The sequence below is a fragment of the Amphiura filiformis genome, unplaced genomic scaffold, assembly GCF_039555335.1.
Source record: "Amphiura filiformis unplaced genomic scaffold, Afil_fr2py scaffold_22, whole genome shotgun sequence".
NCBI classification, from domain to species: domain Eukaryota; kingdom Metazoa; phylum Echinodermata; class Ophiuroidea; order Amphilepidida; family Amphiuridae; genus Amphiura; species Amphiura filiformis.
The window spans coordinates 640,149-649,234 of NW_027305486.1; positions in this window are offsets into that span (position 1 = coordinate 640,149).

The window sequence follows — 9,086 nt, forward strand, 5'->3', positions numbered from 1 at the left end:
TGGATATCAAATGGGACATAAAAACAGAATGGTAAATTGTGCAAATTAAGGGCTGGGGTATGAACGTTTGGACAGTATTTATTTTGGGATATGAGAGCACATCAGACATATCGAATTGCATTCAGAATACGAAGAATGTCATTCTGATATCAAATAATTTTGATTTTTTGAAATTCGCAATTTAATACAGATTTTATGGCAAATCATTAAAAATTGATATTTTTGATATTTAACAGTACTTGAAGTAAACTTTATAAATCTGATGATTTATACTTAAAGTGTATGTAGGTGGGATGAAAAGCCGACGATCAATTGAAAATTTTGACCTTTCGTATTAAAGATATGGATTTTTTCCCAAAACACCAAAAAAAATTAGGTCTTTTTGGGAAAAAATCCATATCTTCAATATGAAAGGTCAAAATTTTCAATTGACCGTCGGCTTTTCCTCCCTGCTACATACACTTTAAGAATATATCATTAGATTTATATAATTTACTTCGAGGACTGTTATATATCAAAAATTTGAAAAATATCAAATTGTTATAATTTGTCATAAAATTTGTATTATATTGTGATTTTCAAAAATGAAAATTATTTGATATCAGAAAGACATTCTTCGTATTCAGAATGCAATTCGATAGGTCTGAGGTGCTCTCATGTCCCATAAAAAATACTGTCGAAACGCAATAAACGCTCATTTTGGATCCCTTAAGGACGCTACAGACTCCCGAGTATTCGACGTAGAATATTTTGATGTAACATATCTACGTCATTTAACAGTTGTCTTAGGGCATTTAAATAAAGGCACTTAATTTAATGCCCACGTGACCAGATGGGTGCTGACATTACAGCGTCTAGACAGGATGTCTGGAAAAGTGACCTTTGGCACAGCGGGTGGTTTTCCTGTGTTTCAATTGGAAACGCGGGATGCTTGTTTAAATTTTCTAGCAAATTTGTAATTTTTTTGCAACTTTGTAGTATTATTGTAAGAGTTTCCGTCGATATTTTTTCCGTCGACCAAAACTTTCAAAATTTAGTTCTTGAAAACATACTAAAAAACAGAATCCCCGTATGTATAATAAAAAACAGAATCCCCGTATGTATTATTAAGTTGCCTATAAATTTTCAGTAATTTTGATGATATTTGTCTGAAAAATTCCTATCTCTTAGCATTGTAGCACATCTACTGATCACTTGGTGGTCTGGTATGGCGGCGCCCATGGGCCACATGGGCATTGAAATTTAGTGCCTTTTTATTTAATACCCTATGGTAACTGTTTAATATAGTCCCATTCTATTTCCAGTAAAGTTTAAATTCTAACGAATGTTTGATGACGTAAAATCGATAATGTGTTACGTAGAATATCTGGTAGAAATATATTATCGATTTTACGTCATCAAACATTCGTTAGAAATTAAACATTACTGGAAATAGGATGGGTCTAGATTAAATAACGTAGATATGTTACATCAAATATTTTACGTCGAATAAAAAGTCTGTAGAGTCACTTCGTTTTTTCACACAAGATCACTAATGAATGTATCATTCATCCCGTCGTGCATATATAAAGCTTCCATTTTACATTCACTAACTATGGACGCCAAAGGACTTGAAGCAAGTCTATATACAGCCTGTCTCAAAAAAAATTGTGCAAGTGAAAAGCGCCCTCTTTGGCAATTATAAAATACCGTTGTCTTACATCATCGTCAAGGGCGTAGTCTTAACTCGCAAATGCCGTTTGTTCTGTTAAATTTGCTTGTTTTAATCTCGAGATTTGTTTAGTTAACAACGAAAGTGTAAAATCACAATTGTGCCACTTTTACTAGGAAAGTGGGCGGGCTGTACATGTAAATCAATGATAACATCAAGTTTATCAAGAGTTCATTCGTGAAATCAAAAGAATGCATCAATTACACAACAATACAAAATTGTTTTTACTATTTTTACTGTTTTATCACGATACAGGTATAATGATTCTCTTTTCCACTTAAAACAGATTAAAATATAAATAAATATTTCACATTCTGCTGTAAAATTAAATACATGTGCATGTCAATGATTTTCTCATGGTAAGGGACCGTTCATTATTTATAGGGGAGGGGGGCCGGGAGGATTTCAAAATTGAGTTCATAGAGTTACACAACCCCCCTATTAGCAGCATCTAAAATTACATAACCCCCTATTGCCGCCAAAAAAATACATAACCCCCCCCTCACATCAAGAAATACATTTTGCTGGTATGGCCGGATTCACCTTTTGATGGCCCCTGGGCATGGCAACATGATTGCCACCTCTGGCTCTTCGTATAGAAGACACCCCTCTCCCCACAATTAATTTTTTTCCAAGCTGTCTCCAGAAAATATGCTATTTATGCTAAAATTCAAAGAGAGACGTATCGGAGTCACCGAACCAGGGGGCAAAATTTCCAAATCGTCCCACTGATCTGCTACTAAAAGAACATTACTTGGAAAAAATATGTGCCCTAAAATCATTTCAAAGGATGATGCATATAGGGCTTTCACAACTTTTGGTTAATTTAGTCCCAGTATTTTGATTCCGTTTTATGCTTTTTTCCAAGCATCAGAGGAGCTGCCCTAGCACTCATATTTATGATTTACATTATAGAATGGATGGAATTCTAACTCTCATTTTTGAGATTCGTGTTCAAGTTCAAGATGAAAAAAACACCAGAATTTACAAGGGCATGTCTCACAGATTTACTCGCAGAATGGTATTTCTGAGATAAATGCGCGCGAAGCGCGCAACAATTTGGCATTTTGATATTAAAAAATGGGGTTAATTTAAGAAAGATGCAAATCATAAGTTTTGTCACAATACATCTGTCGACTGAGTAGGGGAGGGGACTGACTTGCCACCCTGCCATATGGCTAATGTGCTGACGAACAGTGGTATAGATTTTTTGACATGAGGTGGTTGGAAAAATTTCTTGAAGTTTTATGTGAATCCAGCACCTTTTGGTGAGAGAATAAGTTTATGACACAAATGCGTCCAAAGCGCACAAAAATGTTGCCATATTGAAGCTAAACTCAAAATATGGTGCAGGAATAAATTCGCGCATGAAGCGCGCAAAAATTGACATTTTTGTGGCTAAAATGGCCAAATATGAGGTAAAATTGTAGTGAATCATAATCATAGTGAATAACTTAATATTGAATTTCACCTGACCCCCCCTATCAGGAAAAATAAAATCACATAACCCCCCCCTGTTTGTTAAAGTGAAAATCACATAGCCCCCCTACATTTTTCCCGGCCCCCCCTCCCTTGTAAATAATGAGCGGTCCCTAAATACTGTTTTCTTTGCAACTCAAGACATGTTAAAAGACAAACGAATATTGCAATGTTGGGAGATTACTTGTTGGGAGAGAAATGAGACAAAATAATGCACTCGCACTGATGTTGATGCGTCTAATGCACGTGCATTAGACGCATCAATATCAGCTATCATTGACTAATACATGTACAGCCCTCTTCCCTAGTAAAAGTGGCACAATTGTGATTTTACCATTTCGTTGTTAACTTAACATATCTCGAGATTAAAACAAGCAAATGGAACAGAACAAACGGCATTTAAAAGCTAAGACTGCGCCCGTGACGTTGATGTAAGCATCATGTCACAACTGTATTATCTAATTGCCATAGAGGGTGCTTATCACTTGCACAATTTTTTTTGAGACAGGCTGTAGATGTGCTAACAGCATGCTAGTGGTTAAGCCGAAAACCATAATAAACCCTTAATGTACGATTTCCGTTAAATTTAAATTTTGTTATTCTTCATTCAAAATGTTGAAATAGGCCTACATGTAATATAAATATTTAATAGTAATAACTGCCGGGAAGGGTTCCTGTCCATTTTAAGCTGAAATAACAAGGCCAGTGAAAGAAATCCCACTTGTTATTTTGGCCATTTAACATGGTCTATGGGCATGATGGGAGCTAGGGCATAAAGTCATAATTTCTGCCCCCTGCCCCCGCTGGCTAGTACCCCTAATTTTCAATTATAAACGTCATACAGTTATATTTGGTGCTAATGTATCATGGCTGTCATGGCTATGGGTCTCCTCTCTATCCGGTGACTCCGGTATACATGCAATGCACTAGTTTTCGAGAGGGGGCTATACAAATATTTGTGTATATAATGTAATATCACTTATATGGTCTTTACAAAAATAAAATGTCCATTTGAAACATAAACGCTTCATAGGACATATGTAAATGATTGTCCAGTCTACAGTAGTCTGATGATTGGACAACCGCAAGGGCCGATTAAATAAGCCATAGGGCCTACATTTAAGGTTGAGGCCCTGTAATATCAGGCTATGAGACATCCTCATGATGTTGAGGTTCTCCTATATCTATAATCCATTAAGCTTGTTTGTGTAGTATATTGATTTGGGTATTGTTTACGCAATCTACCATTAAATAAGCCAAAATACCAGAGGGTATTATTTTCTCAACCCACACCCCCCCCCCTACACACACAATACAGGATGTGTATACCATGAAAGCTAGTCACTGCTCTATTGTTGATGGCCCTACTGAGAAGGTAATTGTTTATTTAGTCAACCAGAAAATCCAATTCGCCGTCGAAGTGATGTAATAATCGGATTAAATACATAGCAATAGGGTAAAACTATTTTTGAATATATCGCACTTCACTAGTACGTTCACGCGGTACCTCTACATTGAACCATATCAAGCTGATCACTCGCACCTGTAAGATTAGTATCTTTGAAAAGAACGGTATTGTATTCAATCTATGATTGCAGACATGCACAAGTGATGAGTACGATCTGCTTGTGGTGCAGCGCGATACATTCAAAAATTGTCTTACCCTATTGCTATGGTAGTTAATCCGATTATTACGTCACTTCGACAGCGAATAGCTTAACAAATATAAACTGAGCTCAAAAAGAAACTTATAATTTTTTACAACTTGTGAATCACAAGGTCATATCTTAAAATACTGTCAATCAAATTGAACCAAAATTACACACAGATTTACTTCAATACTCTACTCTTAACACATGTCAGTAACCAAGCAGTTATCCAACTGACACAACAGCAAAATGCACTGACATGGGACAGCTTCCTGGACTACATTCACAGCCCAGCCCTGTTTCATGAAAAAGTGTATGAAAAGCAGAAAGCAGCACCGTTTTATCATCTGTGCAAGGATCTTGTGTGCATTCTCACAGATTTTTTGTCCTGGGTGCCAAATGTTGGGCTGTGAAAGTGAAGGAAGTCCAGGAAGCTTGTCCCATGACAGTGCATTTTGCTGTTGTGTCAGTTGGACAACTGCTTGGTTACTGACATGTGTTTTGAGTAGAGTATTAAGGTAATCCTGTGTGTAATTTTGGTTCATTTTGATTGACAGTATTTTAAGATATGACCTTGTGATTCACAAGTTGTGAAAAATTATAAGTTTCTTTTTGAGCTCAGTTTAGTTTGACAACTGTAACAATAGGGCTGAAAGATTGGCTGGACCCACCACCAGCACTGATTTTAAAGCCTGAAATTACAGGGCTTCAACCTCTTATGATCAACATCGAATATTTCATTCAACTTGTATTCGTCAAATTGTTGTCTTCTAAACGGAAAATTATTTGCCATCGAAGTTCAGTAGCAAAACCATTGCCCACCAAATATTCGAGAACGAATTCGTTTTGTCGTCAACTTGAATCTGTGAGTAGCTGTGATTCACACATCACATGCAAGTATTTAAATAGGCATTAGCTTGAAGTTGTGCACTGGTATAATGCAGCACATGTTACAGACCCAATACAGCTAAACGTAGCCTGTCATTCAAACACTGAGCACGTCATTAAATTAATTTTAAAATTTAATTACAGGATATTGAACAAATTATTTTGTCCATTTAGATATATCAAAAATTAATATTACACATTATCTAACTACCGATACAAAATTTGACATAGTAAACCATCAAATAAAAAATGACCCTGATTTAAAACAAGTAGACCTACTCCCCTTTACCATATCTATATACAGGCCTACAGTTCAAAACCAGTACACACATCACATGCAAGTATTTAAATATTTTAGCTTATTTTGTACACTGGTATATGCAGCACATATTACAGAACCAAAACAGCTAAACATAGCTTGTCATCCAAACACCCGAGGGCGTCATTAAATTAATTTGAAAATTTAATTACAGGATATTGAACAAAAATATCAAAAATTAATATTACACATTATCTAACTACCGATACAAAATTTGACATAGTAAACCCTGATTTAAAATAAGTACTCTCCTTACATGTCTATATAATATATTCTACAGTTCAAAACCAAAAATTGCCCCCCTAAAACGAGCTTTGTGTACTTTTTGATAGGTATCCAGTTTATGGGGCGATACTATGGTCCCCCAGGTATGGTCCCCTAAAGGTGCTCAAAATCATGAGCAATTAAAAATTGCAGAGATGATAATGTCCCCGTGCTCCCCGGTTTCAGGTTTTACAACAAACTATTACAACAAAAAACTGAACTCAAATTTTCCCCTTTTTTGGTCACAAACATTGCCAAATAATGATTATGAACGTTTTGAGCCACCCAGTATTTCAGCCTTAACGTTGCGACCCGTTCGATAGGAGGAAACGGAGATGGAGAAGCGCTGGATCATGGATGTTCGGGCCTTCCTACGAAAACCAGGACTCCGCAGTCCGCTCAAAACTCTCTGGCTACCAATTCAAAACCGATAACTGATGTGGGTGAAAGATGAAGTCTGACGAACGGGTCACAACATTATTTAAAAAATCGTTGGTGAATACAGCACTGATTTAAAGCCTGAAATTACAGGGCTTCAACCTCTAATGATCAACGTCGAATATCGAGGGCTTAGAGCCAGAAGTAGCTATGTCCATAATTACATGTTACTCATTTCGGCAACAAATGGACATTTAATTCTGCCCTCTATGTAAGTGACTTTGGGGTATGTAGGCCTACAATGTACAATGTACATGGTCACTTGCATCTAACTAACCACGATAACTGTTTACATGGTTTAGGTGACCATGCATACCCCAAAGTCTCTTGCATTTATTATGGAGGGCAGAATTACCATCCACTTGTTGCCGAAATGAGTAACATGTAATTGTGGACATAGCTACTTCTGGCTCTAAGCCCTCGATATTTGATTAAGCTTGTATTCGTCAAATAGTCTTCAAATTGTTGTCTTCTAAACAGAAAATTATCAGGGGCGGATTTAGGGGGGGGGGGCGCAGCCGGCGCGCGCCCCCCCTATTTTTTGACTAGCAAAGGGCGCCGGCCTAACTTAAAAATACAAAAAATGAAAGAAATTTAAAAAAAAATGAACAAATTCGGCCATGAACAGCAAACAATGGGCCACAACCGTTCAGTTTTCGAGGTGGTAACCCCCTGAACACCATTTTTTCGTCGTCGACCAAGAGGCGCCCCCCGGGGCGCCCCCCCCCCTCTATCAAAAATTCCTGGATCCGCCCCTGATTCGCCATCGAAGTTAAGTAGCAAAACCCTTGCCCACCAAATATTCGAGGACGATTTCGTTTTGTCGTCAACTTGAATCTGTGAGTAGCTGTGAGTCACACATCACATGCACGTATTTAAATATTTTGGCTTATTTTGTACACTGCATATGCAGCACATGTTACAGAAGAGTGCACTACACTAAATCCTTCCGCATTTGGTGTAACCCTTGATAGTTCCGGTAAGAAATAGCGCCTATGCGAAATATATCGGCGTCCCAAGGGAACCAAATTTGAGTGACTCTTGGTTGTTTTGATAAAAACGATAGAATAGGAGCTCAACATTACAAATCTGTTCAGAAAATGTTCCGAATCGAATGTACATGGGCAATAGGCCCTCGGAACAATATCATGGCCGGAACTGGTAAGGAGGCGAGAGTGTCGGCTGAAATTCGGGATGGCGCTGTTCAGGAGTTCGTATCTTTTAAGCTTGTCTCAACTTGTCCCAAAAAATCAAATTTAAATAAAAGTTTAATCTTTATTTAAGACGTGGATTCGATCAAAATATTAAAAATGTTGTTACATGGGGTAGAAAAACAAACTTACTTTCTTGTATTTTCCCGTGTATTTCAATGGGACGATTATTTAGTGGTGTGCGCCCTTCGAAGACTCATTTTTATAGGCTATGGACATGATTAATACCCGATTTTAAGTGCCAAAAAGTTGAGATTTTTGTCTGAAACTGATGTCTTTGCAAAGAAAAAAGATCTGTTTTCTATTTCCGTCTACAAATATGCAATTTCATTCTTAAACGCACGAGAAATTTGCTTCAAAACACAAGTTCCCGTCGAATTGACAATTTAAGACCGGGCTATTGAAATTGAGCTATTTTGGCCACAATATCATAGAAGTGGTCACTTTTGATTATCTCGGTGCAGAAAAATGAAACATCTTTGGAATTATTTTGATGCAAAATGTAATTATAAGATCAAAACTCAATTATAACCGTTTTGAAAAAAATCACTGAACCTTTAATTGGATCTCAATAGACATTTAAAGTCAAATCATACTATATTACGGCCTAATGATGGAAAATTGACGGCATTTTTATTATATGACCAAATGTTCAATTCCCAAGAGAGAAATTTATCAAACAATTCTAATGATGGGGGTTCTTAATTTTAGATCTTGTAAAAATAATACACACAACTGGGAAATTTAACATTTTAGAGTGTCAAATTGACGTTCTATCTACCCATACCCCCCCAAACTTTACGCACATGCCTATTTGCACGTCCTTATATTATGCATGATATAAGAGTGGGGGGGGGGGGGGGGTGAAATGATCCCATGTCGCTTTTCGGTCATGTTATATTTGTGATTGTACATATTTTTAGTAAACAAAGTCACTTTCCTGATGTTAATGGGATTATAAATACAGTTTAACATGGTCAAAATGTTGCTCTGGCCCTTGAATGCCGAAAATTGCGAAAAGTATCATATTTTTCACCCAGTCCCAGCTTGTTTGGAGCCCTGTTTTATAACTTTGGAGCGACTAGCGATAAAAAGCAATTTCACTTTTTTAGGATGTTGACCACTGA